The sequence below is a fragment of the Coregonus lavaretus genome, assembly GCF_964263955.1.
Source record: "Coregonus lavaretus genome assembly, chromosome: 21".
Classification (NCBI taxonomy): domain Eukaryota; kingdom Metazoa; phylum Chordata; class Actinopteri; order Salmoniformes; family Salmonidae; genus Coregonus; species Coregonus lavaretus.
In genome coordinates, this window is record NC_140008.1 from 8,774,148 (window position 1) to 8,786,219 (window position 12,072).

Below are 12,072 nucleotides of genomic sequence, written 5' to 3' on the forward strand. Positions count from 1 at the left end.
CTATCGGGTGTTCTAAATCAATAGTAGTCTGAAAATGTCGGAAACATTAACTTGCTTGACCGTGCTGTAGGTCATGTAACTGTTTGTTACATGCAGTGGTGTATGTAAAAATACTTTAAAGTACTACTTAAGTAGTTTTTTGGGGTATCTGTACTTTACTTTACTATTTATATTTTTGACAACTTTTACTTCACTACATTCCTAAAGAAAATAATGTACTTTTTACTCCATACATTTTCCCTGACATCCAAAAGTACTCGTTACATTTTGAATGCTTAGCAGGACAGGAAAATGGTCCAATTCACACACTTATCAAGAGAACATCCCAGGTCATCCCTACTGCCTCTGGCGGACTCACTAAATACACATGCTTCGTTTGTAAATGTTCTATCCGTAATTTTAAAAAGAAGAAAATGATTCCGTCCAGTTTGCTTAAAATAATGAATTTGAAATTATTTATACTTTTACTTTTACTTTAGATACTTAAGTATATTTTAGCAATTACATTTACTTTTAAAACCAAATACTTTTACTCAAGTATGACAATTGGGTACTTTTTCCACCACTGGTTACATGCAATATGCTTTGTGGACTCCACCAGACAGATATTACTCTCCGGTTTTGTGATGAAACAAAGGTGTGGTTGAATTTGTTCTACCACTGTGTCTTATAGCCTTAGGCTATATCACGGTAGCAAGGCATATGAATTTAACAGGTTATAGAGCAAATAACGCAATTATCACAACGCATAGGTTGTAAAATGGCTTTTTTCCCCATGGCTTGGCTTCCCCAGTGATCTTACCCACGCACCGCTACTGCATAAGATACAGCTCATCCTATTCATACATAGCTGACATAGCTAGCTGGTCAGGTTGAAGATGGAAAGGTTAAGACAACGTAACAATTCCATGCGGAAGCTTTAGAAAATTAACAAATTCATGGAACCGGCGCCGTTGCTGGATTCTATAGGATTTGCATTGAAAACGTGACCACGGTTGGGAAATCTAGTAATAAAGGGGCTGTAGATTATTTTAAAAACGTCTAAATTAGTAGAATGACAGTAAAGCAGTTATGCTATGTGCTCGCTGAGTAGTTAGCTGAAATTCACTATGATTGTGTTTATTTTTCACTTTGATGGCAAGCTTTCTGTGCTGCTACCATTCACTCCCAGTCAGCTGGTCCCTTGTTGAATAGTGGTGCAAAGAGTTATGGAATATTATATACTGGGTGGTTCGAGCCCTGAATGCTGATTGGCTGACAGCCATGGTATATCAGACCGTATACCACGTATGACAAAACATTTATTTTTACTGCTCTAATTACGTTGGTAACCAGTTTATAATAGCATTAAGGCACCTCAGGGGTTTGTGATATATGGCCAATATACCACGGCTAAGGGCTGTGTCCAGGCACTCCGCGTTGCGTTGTGCATAAGAACACCCCCTCCGGCCTTATTGCTTAATTAGAATCCTATTGTCTTAATATACTATGACAATGTAGCCTACCCTACACATTTAATGAATGGAAAAATCATGGTATAGGATAAATATTTTTTTCACCAATTTATGCAATCGATTAATGATTTTACTTGTCATATTAAAATATGCCAATTTCTTATCAAGAGGGGAAAAGGAAATATTCCTGAACTGTAGGCTACACATTTGACATTTGAAACCAAATCGTGATTGTGTTGTATCTTTTATCAAATGATATTGTATACTAATAAAGTTATTTAAAGTTGCACAAATGATATAATAATTATGTTATTATTGAATCGCTTTCAAAAACAAAACAACATTCAGACCATGTTCGATAGGATCAAACCCGCAATGTATCATGGGTAAATTGTGATTGACTGACTGATCTACAAAGCCTAATGATGAGTAGTTATTTATGATGCAATGTTCTTTGTAGATCAGCTAGTCGCCTGCACTGTCCGCTGCAATGTCGAACAAGTCCACAAACAGCATACAGCGTGATTGTCCGTGCGTGATGAGCTGTCCATGGTTAAGGTGGTAGTGAAAAGTGGGCCTAACATTTCCAATGTTGTGTGGATAGCGGAGATTATTTATTTATTTATAGAACAACATGATAACAGTTAATAGTGAACCTTTTATATTTTCTTACAGGGCTTCAGAAGCCTGCTGTGGCATGCTGTACTTTATTGAAGAAACAATGTTTGAAATGGAATGTGGTAGGGAGAGTATATTATTATTTGTAAGTTATCTTAACGTAAGAAACGGATACAAGCCTTCGTTATAATTATATTTAAATTGTACATCATACATTTCTGTAATCCATATCAGTTTAATTTACAATGTGGTAATTTAAGTTCTTCATAACTTTATTTTCGTAGAAGAGTAGCCTCGATGTAGTTAACTAAATCATCATAGACCTAATTGATATAGGCTGTATCGTTAACACATTTAACGCATTTAATTGCAGACAATTACTTGGCCAAATTACGCCTACATCTAGGCGGTGCGTTCTGTGTACCGCATTCGTCAGTATTTTCATTGCTTTACCATACACACACAGACTCCAACTAGCTTGATTTCAGCAAGTTGAAAAGCAAAGCACGTCAAGTACGGATTAAAATATATATATATATATATATATATATATATATATATATATATATATATATATATATATATATATATATTTCACCTTTATTTAACCAGGTAAGCCAGTTGAGAACAAGTTCTCATTTACAACTGCGACCTGGCCAAGATAAAGCAAAGCAGTGCGATAAAAACAACAACACAGAGTTACATATGGGGTAAAACAAAACATAAAGTCAAAAATACAACAGAAAATATATATACAGTGTGTGCAAATGTAGCAAGTTATGGAGGTAAGGCAATAAATAGGCCATAGTGCAAAATAATTACAATTAGTATTAACACTGGAATGATAGATGTGCAAGAGATGATGTGCAAATAGAGATACTGGGGTGCAAATGAGCAAAATAAATAACAATATGGGGATGAGGTAGTTGGGTGGGCTAATTTCAGATGGGTACGGAAAATGCAGGCTAGACATCTGGCAAAACAAAATGCATATGCATCTGGTGGTCAACAAACATGGAGAACTTTGAAGAAAGGCTATCAGAACAAGTTCAGAAATCAAAAAACATATTTATGATACCTCCTGTAGGGGTTTCAAGACACGAAAATGAGTTTGAACTCCTGGAAAGAGATCGGGGAGGTAATGGGGATAGATGTGGTAAAGAGGTCATTGGAATGCAAACTGTGGGGGATAGAAGGACACTGGATTGGCGCACATTCAACAAATCTAACGAAGTGGATATTTGTCAAATCCGTCATTATTGATGTATTGTAACAGGCCCATAATGTGGTGACTAAAATCCGATTTATATTTGGCTGTTATCTCTGCATAACATTTAGAAATAAGTTGTCCCATTTCAGGTTTAGAAAAAGTGACTGCTAAATGCTAACTCCCATTCGTACAGTGGGGAAAAAAAGTATTTAGTCAGCCACCAATTGTGCAAGTTCTCCCACTTAAAAAGATGAGAGAGGCCTGCAATTTTCATCATAGGTACACGTCAACTATGACAGACAAATTGAGAATTTTTTTTCCAGAAAATCACATTGTAGGATTTTTTATGAATTTATTTGCAAATTGTGGTGGAAAATAAGTATTTGGTCACCTACAAACAAGCAAGATTTCTGGCTCTCACAGACCTGTAACTTCTTCTTTAAGAGGCTCCTCTGTCCTCCACTCGTTACCTGTATTAATGGCACCTGTTTGAGGTTGTGGACAGGTGTCTTTTATACTGATAACAAGTTCAAACAGTCACACTCCAAATTCCACTATGGCCAAGACCAAAGAGCTGTCAAAGGATACCAGAAACAAAATTGTAGACCTGCACCAGGCTGGGAAGACTGAATCTGCAATAGGTAAGCAGCTTGGTTTGAAGAAATCAACTGTGGGAGCAATTATTAGGAAATGGAAGACATACAAGACCACTGATAATCTCCCTCGATCTGGGGCTCCACGCAAGATCTCACCCCGTGGGGTCAAAATGATCACAAGAACGGTGAGCAAAAATCCCATAACCACACGGGGGGACCTAGTGAATGTCCTGCAGAGAGCTGGGACCAAAGTAACAAAGCCTACCATCAGTAACACACTACGCCGCCAGGGACTCAAATCCTGCAGTGCCAGACGTGTCCCCCTGCTTAAGCCAGTACATGTCCAGGCCCGTCTGAAGTTTGCTAGAGTGCATTTGGATGATCCAGAAGAGGATTGGGAGAATGTCATATGGTCAGATGAAACCAAAATATAACTTTTTGGTAAAAACTCAACTCGTCGTGTTTGGAGGACAAAGAGTGCTGAGTTGCATCCAAAGAACAACATACTTACTGTGAAGCATGGGGGTGGAAACATCATGCTTTGGGACCAGGACGACTGATCCGTGTAAAGGAAAGAATGAATGGGGCCATGTGTCGTGAGATTTTGAGTGAAAACCTCCTCCCATCAGCAAGGGCATTGAAGATGAAACGTGGCTGGGTCTTTCAGCATGACAATGATCCCAAACACACCGCCCGGGCAACGAAGGAGTGGCTTCCTAAGAAGCATTTCAAGGTCCTGGAGTGTCCTAGCCAGTCTCCAGATCTCAACCCCATAGAAAATCTTTGGAGGGAGTTGAAAGTCCGTGTTGCCCAGCGACAGCCCCAAAACATCACTGCTCTAGAGGAGATCTGCATGGAGGAATGGGCCAAAATACCAGCAATAGTGTGTGAAAACCTTGTGAAGACTTACAGAAAACGTTTGACCTATGTCATTGCCAACAAAGGGTATATAACAAAGTATTGAGAAACTTCTGTTATTGACCAAATACTTATTTTCCACCATAATTTGCAAATAAATTCATTAAAAATCCTACAATGTGATTTTCTGGATTTTTTTTCTCTCATTTTGTCTGTCATAGTTGACGTGTACCTATGATGAAAATTACAGGCCTCTCTCATCTTTTTAAGTGGGAGAACTTGCATAATTGGTGGCTGACTAAATACTTTTTCCCCCCACTGTATAAGCAGGTAGCATAGCTAGCATACAGAAATCAGTGGTGGTAGATTATCTTTTAACTGTAATGCAGTTGGTTGATGACGATGATGTGAACATATGTTGGGGTTGACATCCATACAAGGATTATACTCCGCTTTTTACCTCAACATAGTGTGAAATACACATATAAACAGTAGCCTAAATCTATGCTAATTTTGCTGGGGGGCAATGAGGAGATTTGGGATGGAGATGCAGGTGGGGAAACGGTGCAGACTTTTTACTTCATGCTATCTTGACTGAGCTCCTATGTCAAGCACCGGGAAACAGACTCCAACATCTCAGAGGTAAGGTCTTTTCGTTTAGCCAGTTGCTTGTAATTAGCTGGATGGCTATAGAGATTAGCCCTGAATCACTACGAGTGGTGCAGACCAATTTATTGGATGCGTATCACAGCTCCCAGAAGAGCAAGCAATAAGAATGCTCTGACTTCTGCAGAGGCTGCATTGCAGTAAATGCTGTAAGGCGACTGCAGATGTCGGATTCTTCTTTGAGATTGGGTTGGTAGATCACATCCAACTTTTATATGCATACACCGCCACCTAATGTACTGGAGAGTGAGGCCAGTCAGTCCTCTCAGGATCCCTCACCCTGTACCCATATTCCTCTACCACTCTCTTCACTGCTTCAGCATACGACACTTTCTGTACTACTCTGACCTTGGCAACCTCAACCTGCCTTTCTCTCACCGGACACCTCCATTCTCCAGCCCCAGCATACAACACTTTCTATACTACTCTGACCCTGGCAACCTCAACCTGCCTTTCTCTCACCGGACACCTCCATCCCCATGGGCACCCCACAGGCTCATGAATATTCATGAGCCTCGACATAGAACCTGTCGGGTGATTGGTTGAGCTTACTTGAGTGCGTGACATCAACATTTACATTTTAGTCATTTCAGTGATGGCACACAGATGCTCTACAGAGCCGTCTGTTTAGCTAGCTGATGCCATCGGCATGAGCAGTTAGCACCAAACGAACTACTTCGGAAACCCAGCTTCAGCTTTATCACCAAATTAATTGGGAAATAAATTAAAGCCTCTCCAGCTAGCTACCAGTCTATTTTAGTTTCACTGTCCGATCATTCAAAAAACTAGCCCACTAATTGTTATTTTTATCTTTCCACAAACTGTCTGGTATGTGTTGCTTGATGAGCAAGTTAACCCAAGTGTATCAAAGAATAGGTCATGCATCCACAATAAGTAAGTGGCTACTGCCTGGCCAGTGATCTAGCTAGCTACATTTCAGTAATTAGCTATCCTCTTAAATGTGGTGATCAGTGGATAAACTAAGTTGAAGAGTTGAAAATATTTGTCTGAAAACAAACTAGTTGCCAGCTATTGTTATCATGTCTAACCAGTTGGCTAATGTAGCCTGTGTGCCCATGGGAGCTAGCCAGCAGCTGTCCTAAATGCAGTGGTCAATGGATAAACTAGCTATGAGTAGAACATATTTAGCTGAAAACAAACTAGTAGCCAGTTGTTGTTGTCCATGGTGGAATCATATCTAACCCGCTGGCTCCTATCTATGTCCCCATGAGCTCCCGAGTCTAGCTAACATTAGCGTCACAAATTTGCATTTCTGAATCAAACACTGTAGCTAGCAAGCCCTCCTCGATGACAATGTTATTGGGGCGCAGGAATGTCCGATTCGTATTTACATTTATGTTAACTGTCATTGAAGTTGGTGGTTAATACTGGTTTCAGATCCTCGAGAAATTGTCTGCCATATTTTGGTAAGCAGAGTGACGTCACATTTACATTACATGTTTAGTCATTTAGCAGACGCTCTTATCCAGAGCAACTTACAGGAGCAATTAGGGTTAAGTGCCTTGCTCAAGGACACATCGACATATTTTTCACCTAGTCGGCTCGGGGATTAGAACCAGCGACCTTTCGGTTACTGGCACAACGCTCTTAACCACTAAGCTACCTGCCACCCCACGCACTCAAGAACGCTCAACCAATTTCCCTATTTGTTCTATGTCTAGACTCATTAATATTCTTTATGAATAGGCATCCTGCGTGCTCTGGGCATTACTGACTCAAATGAATGAAATGAGTCGAAAGATTTGTTCTTTTGACTGAATGAGTCGAAAAGATGATAGTCAATAAAAAGAGCCGAACTTCCCAACACTAGTTGTAATATGTCCTGTTCTTCCATTTATATTTTTCCTATTCCAATTTCGTTGTTCCTGATAGGATGTTGCTTCATTGGGGGCGGGAGTATTGAATGCAGACAATGACCATTTCCTATGTCTAGTATCAAGCCGGCGTGATACCGTAACATCAGATCAGCTGGTCTGTATAGTTCCTCAGTTCTTTTCGTTGCAACCACGGTTATTTTAGCCCGGCGCTCCATGTAATCTCCCATTAGTAGCATGTAAAAAAATCCATTGCTAACCTGCAGGTGTTATGATACTGATGGTTTGTCGAGACTGATGGTTTGTACCATTGTGGCTACCATTACAGCTCCATCTAGTTGTCGCGTCTGGATAACGGTTGTTGACAACTGTAGCATTTTAGCTAAGCTTAACCCTAAGCTTAACCTCAGTCTCCTAACCTGCATTTCTACCTAATTTCTACCAGCATGTTAAATGTGCAACCAGAGGGAAAAAAAACTCTAGACCACCTTTACTCCACACACAGAGATGCATACAAAGCTCTCCCTCGCCCTCCATTTGGCAAATCTGACCATAACTCTATCCTCCTGATTCCTGCTTATAAGCAAAAACTAAAGCAGGAAGCACCAGTGACTCGGTTAATAAAAAAAGTGGTCAGATGACGCAGATGCTAAGCTACAGGACTGTTTTGCTAGCACAGACTGGAACATGTTCCGGGATTCTTCAGATAGCATTGAGTAGTACACCACATTACAGGAAACATCCTCACTGAGCTAAAGGGTAGAGCTGCCGCTTTCAAGGAGCGGCTCTAACCCGGACGCTTATAAGAAATCCCACTATGCCCTCTGACGAACCATCAAACAGGCAAAGAGTCAATACAGGACTAAGATTGAATCGTACTACACCGGCTCTGACGCTCGTTGGATGTGGCAGGGCTTGAAAACTATTACAGACTACAAAGGGAAGCACAGCCGCGAGCTGCCCAGTGACACAAGTCTTCCAGACGAGCTAAACCACTTCTATGCTCGCTTCGAGGCAAGCAACACTGAAGCATGCATGAGAGCACCAGCTGTTCCGGATGACTATGTGATCACGCTCTCCGTAGCCGATGTGAGTAAGACTTTTAAGCAGGTCAACATTCACAAGGCCGCAGGGCTAGACGGATTACCAGGACGTGTACTCCGAGCATGTGCTGACCAACTGGCAAGTGTCTTCACTGACATTTTCAACATGTCCCTGACTGAGTCTGTAATACCAACATGTTTCAAGCAGACCACCATAGTCCCCGTGCCCAAGGACACTAAGATAACCTAAATGACTACCGACCTGTAGCACTGACGTCTGTAGCCATGGCTCACATCAACACCATTATCCCAGAAACCCTAGACCCACTCCAATTTGCATACCGCCCCAACAGATCCACAGATGATGCAATCTCTATTGCACTCCACACTGCCCTTTCCCACCTGGACAAGAGGAACACCTACGTGAGAATGCTATTCATTGACTACAGCTCAGCATTCAACACCATAGTGCCCTCAAAGCCCATCACTAAGCAAGGGATCCTGGGACTAAACACCTCCCTCTGCAACTGGATCCTGGACTTCCTGACGGGCCGCCCCCAGGTGGTAAGGGTAGGTAACAACACATCTGCCACACTGATCCTCAACACGGGGGCCCCTCAGGGGTGCGTGCTCAGTCCCCTCCTGTACTCCCTGTTCACCCATGACTGCATGGCCAGGCACGACTCCAACACCATTATTAAGTTTTCCGACAACACAACAGTGGTAGGCCTGATCACCGACAATGATGAGACAGCCTATAGGGAGGAGGTCAGAGACCTGGCCGTGTGGTGCCAGGATAACAACCTCTCCCTCAACGTGACCAAGACAAAGGAGATGATTGTGGACTACAGGAAAAAAAAGAGGACTGAGCATGCCCCCATTCTCATCGACGGGGTTGTAGTGGAACAGGTTGAGAGCTTCAAGTTCCTTGGTGTCCACATCACCAACAAACTATCATGGTCCAAACACACCAAGACAGTCGTGAAGAGGGCATGACAAAGCCTATTCCCCCTCAGGAGACTGAAAAGATTTGGCATGGGTCCTCAGATCCTCAAAAAATTCTACAGCTGCACCATCGAGAGCATCCTGACTGGTTGCATCACCGCCTGGTATGGCAACTGCTTGGCGTCCGACCACAAGGCACTACAGAGGGTAGTGCGTACGGCCCAGTACATCACTGGGGCCAAGCTTCCTGCCATCCAGGACATCTATGCCAGGCGGTGTCAGAGGAAGGCCCTCAAAATTGTCAAAGACTCCAGCCACCCTAGTCATAGACTGTTCTCTCTGCTACCGCACGGCAAGCGGTACCGGAGTGCCAAGTCTAGGTCCAAAAGACTTCTCAACAGCTTCTACCCCCAAGCCATAAGACTCCTGAACAGCTAATCATGGCTACCCGGACTATTTGCACTGCCCCCCCACCCCCACCCCCCACCCCATATTTTTACACTGCTGCTACTCTGTTAATTATTTATGCATATTCACTTTAACTCTACCCACATGTACATATTACTTGAACTACCTCAACTAGCCGGTGCCCCCGCACATTGACCCTGCACCGGTACCCCCCTGTATATATAGCCTCCCTACTGTTATTTTATTTTACTTCTGCTCTTTTTTTCTCAACACTTTTTTGTTGTTGTTTTATTTAACTTTTTTATTAAAAATAAATGCACTGTTGGTTAAGGGCTGTAAGTAAGCATTTCACTGTAATGTCTGCACCTGTTGTATTCAGCGCATGTGGCCAATACAATTTGATTTGATTTGATTAGTTCTCCTAACCTGCCAAGTTAGTTCTCCTAACCTGCCAAGTTAATTCTCCTAACCTGCCAAGTTAGTTCTCCTAACCTGCCAAGTTAGTTCTCCTAACCTGCCAAGTTAATTCTCCTAACCTGCCAAGTTAGTTCTCCTAACCTGCCAAGTTAATTCTCCTAACCTGCCAAGTTAGTTCTCCTAACCTGCCAAGTTAGTTCTCCTAACCTGCCAAGTTAATTCTCCTAACCTGCCAAGTTAATTCTCCTAACCTGCCAAGTTAATTCTCCTAACCTGCCAAGTTAGTTCTCCTAACCTGCCAAGTTAATTCTCCTAACCTGACAAGTTAATTCTCCTAACCTGCCATTTTAGTTCTCCTAACCTGCCAAGTTAATTATCCTAACCTACTATGTAAACAAACCACCAGTGCCGACAAACCATCAGTATCACCCCACAGGTGCGCGTTAAGTTCTGCCTCTTCGTTGCCATGCACCCACCATCTGAATGCCTTTGATGTATGTGTGTATCCATGGGTATTAACAACAAATGAAAGAAGACACATGGAAGGAGATAAGATCCCCTTTTAAAAGCCCACAGCCTTTTGGGTAATGTTCAGTAAAATGGGGAAATTGACCTTGAGATTGTATCAAGGGGAAGGATGATTCTCTGCATATGCACATTCTTGAATTTTTTCAAATTCTAATAAAGCAGAGCCACATGTGTTTTTGACCGTTGTTGGGTGAAGAGCCAACACACCTCAAGGGAGTACAAACAGCAAGCCCCATGTAATGGAGACATATTCTACTAGACCTACATGTTTTGTTTACCCTACACTCAATCGCATAGACTAGAGCCAGCTGAAGGTGTGCATTGTGGGCCATATACTTGCTTACCATTCACTTTAAGGGATTTCATCATTTTGGAAGCAACACAATATGTTTAAGAACGCTTACAGATCTGTCCATAACAGTTTGCTGGCTGCTAGCGTCTGACCTAGTGGTAGTGCTGCTGACTCTGGAGGACACATACACGCTTGCGACTGGGTTACTAATCCTGCCTCGGCCCTTACTCTCTGTCTCTCTCTGTACCTGTCTCCCTCTCTATGTTCCGAATGTCTAAAGCGAGAAAAAGCAATATACATGTATTTATAAAACAAAAAGAAAAGTACATTTTTTAATTAAGACTCATTAAAACTACTTTACTCGCTTTCTTCTCACAATAAAACAACTCATGAGACACTACAACATTCCTTAGTAGAATATTGAGTCTATAAACAGGAATAGCAGGGTGCGTTGTTTGTTTTGGACTATGTTGAGAACAGTGGAGGCTGCAGAGGGGAGAACGGCTCATAATAATGTCCGGAACGGAAGAAGTTTCTTACCATCCTTGAAAGTTTCATTTAGGGGGGGTGGATACAGGACGGGCCCAGGAATATTATTCTGCTTTTTTGTAATTTGTGTCTCATTCATTACAAAATGGCCAATATTTAACTGGCAGATTAATGAACATGCAAGGGGAAATACTATATAGAGGGTAATTTCTAATCAAGGGCTGCTTGGACTGTCCTCTCCCTAAAATCTGGGCCACAGAAATCTTTAATTATATATCATTATCCTCATAATATCCTACAGAACACCCTGACCAAGACATGGACTTGGATCAACAATGTGCATTACAGCTCAACAAAGACCAATTCAAGTTCAAATGAGGCGGAGCCAAAGGAATATCAATTGAATTAGTATTTCTTTAATTTGTCATTTCACGCCATGCCCAGTATTTGAACTTTGAGAGAAGTCAAGGACATCCCTATGCCCACATTTGGGAATCTAACTCGGCAAGAGAAGAGAACATGATCCATCACACCATGAGAAAAAGAGCAAGGCATGTCAAATGATGTCATTTGGCCTGTAGACTTCAACTACTATAGTGCACTTCAGCTATCTAGGCTATATGCACTGTCTGGACATATTCTTTGGTTAAAGTAATGTACAGTATGTATTCAGTTTCACTTAGTTTCCCTTGTATTGTTCATACCTTTGTTGT